Source organism: Apis dorsata, unplaced genomic scaffold, assembly GCF_000469605.1.
Source record: "Apis dorsata unplaced genomic scaffold, Apis dorsata 1.3 scaffold_20, whole genome shotgun sequence".
Taxonomy (NCBI): Eukaryota; Metazoa; Arthropoda; class Insecta; order Hymenoptera; family Apidae; genus Apis; species Apis dorsata.
Genome location: NW_006263322.1, coordinates 14,767 through 17,030, shown reverse-complemented (window position 1 = coordinate 17,030; position 2,264 = coordinate 14,767). Strand labels below are relative to the sequence as shown.

At 18.3% G+C, this 2,264-nt stretch overlaps 1 protein-coding gene across 2 annotated transcripts in view; it reads left to right on the top strand.

Moving 5' to 3' along the window:
• LOC102673631 (acyl-CoA Delta(11) desaturase-like) overlaps nucleotides 1–2,264 on the top strand; it is a 25,467-nt gene that overhangs the window by 11,712 nt on the left and 11,491 nt on the right. Inside the window, exon 1 of one of the 2 annotated variants that reach the window (XM_031510098.1) lies at nucleotides 1,654–1,681. The exons of the other annotated variant lie outside the window; for it this stretch is intronic. The gene's annotated coding sequence lies outside the window, so the exon portion shown is untranslated. Of the gene's footprint in view, nucleotides 1–1,653; nucleotides 1,682–2,264 lie in introns of those variants that run through there. 2 annotated transcript variants of the gene reach the window in all.

The following is a 2,264-nucleotide window of genomic DNA, read 5'->3' as shown; positions in this document are numbered from 1 at the left end:
ATATATATATATTATAAAGGTATATATTATTTTACAAAAAATAATATAGTATATATTATATTATATAATATTAATATAATTTGATTTATCAAATGTTATTGCTTTCATAAATTTTAATTGAAAAATGTCTAATTGAACTATAACAAATACGAATGATAAATTATTTTTAGGAGGAGATCAAGTATAAGTTAAAATAAAAAAAATCAATGTATAGATATGAAACAATTGAATTTATTTTGAATACATTTCAAATAAAAACGATCATGTATTAAATATTAAATTAATATAAAATTTAAAAATTCAAAACATAAAAAATTGTTAATATTTGGGAGTTTTCACGAAAATATCTGACAGTTTTATATGGAGGCAGTCTATAAATATTGAGGCTAAAAATTTATAGCTATTTCATCATTAGTTATTCAATTCAATTTATTCGTTAATCATCATTACTACAATAAAGATAATTATTAATAATACCTAAGTAGACAGTATTCAATATAATTATTAATAACGTCTGTATATTCAATATGCAGTACTAAATATTTTTCATTAATATATCAAAATTAAAATTTTATAAACCTTTTTCCTTTCCTTTCTTTCTTTTCAATTATCGTGCTAATTTCCAATCATATGAATTTTATGAATTTTATCTAAAAAAAAATATATTACATATAAAAAAATAAAACAATGATTTCAGATGTTATAATAAGTTATGAAGATCTTTCAATTCTATTTAATTTTAATGAAATATACATTTTTCTTAATGTAAATTCTTTATGGTTCTGTATGGTTTCGCAATAATTATATATAAATATTATTATTAGATATCATCCCTTTCATAGCTGTGATTACAACAATAAAAAGTATACTATGATATTTTGAAAACAATTAATCAAAACGTGTTGTTTCTAGAGAGTAAAAGCTAAAAGAATAAAATTTTTATCGTTTTTTTACCCAATATATATATCCAATAATCTATAAAAATAATTTTTATTATTATTTTTATTATTTATTTTTTTATTATTATGAAATCTTTTGTTGAATAATTATATATACAGTCTAATCAAGAAAAAATTTTATGAAACTATTTGTGTAACATTAATGTTTCTAACTTCTTCTGGTGATCCAACATAAAAATTCGAATAAATATAAATATTAATCTACGTATATGCTAATCTTGACTATTTTTTTACTTAAATGGATTTTTAATGAGCTATACATTACATTATGTAAGAAGTAAAAATTGTTGTTATAATGGAAACAAATAATTATTTATTAGATTTATTTATAAATTTTCGATATTTCGAAAAATTTATTTTTAAAATAAATAGAACATATTTGTTTTAATTTATTCTATATTTTTTATAATTCTGATTGATAAAATCTAATGATAATCATATATGCAGCAATTATATCTTTCATTGCATACATGTATATTGAGTTAAACATTAAAGTTTAACCTTTACTTGATTATGACCTTAATAAATATACATATAAACATTATATATGACATAATTTCCGATGTCATGATCTTCTAGGATATTTTTCATATTTTTTTTTATCTCAGATCAGAGTGTGAGGAATTTTGTCAATGCAATTTTATAAATCGATAAATAGAAAATACGTTGCTATTTCTATTCGTAGTGAATGAGATTGGATCACAACGTAACAGGTAATACGAGTAAGTCGTTATTCATATATTGAGAAATTATATTTTCTAATATTTATTTAATTTTCAGAGAATTAATAATTTTTAAATAAACAGAGAAAAGAATTAATGATTTTTAAAAATTGATTTTTTTGACAATAGCGAGAAATATTTTTTTTCGATAAATATTGTTAATTTTTTATAATTATTAAAATAAAAATAATTAGTTAAATAAAAATAATTAAATTAATTAAATAAAAATAATTAGTTAAATAAATAACTTTGAAAAAAATTTTTTTATAAATCTTTTTTATTCATGTATTTTTATTCAAGTCTTGTTTTTAAATTTTTTATATGATTTATATTTTAATTTTTTCCACACATTATTCGAATAATTTAGATTCTGCATGTTTTTTTTTGGTATTGGCATCGTGCAATTTTTTAAAAGTGGATTTTTGTGCTGATTTTTTTCCAATACCTTTCGTTATTGATTTTTAATATTTCTTTTACTGAAATATTTCTGAGATATTTTCTATTTTGTTGTTTCTCACATATCATTATACATTGAATATCATTTTGTAATAGTAATTTTGATTGAGCTATTTTCTTAAATTAT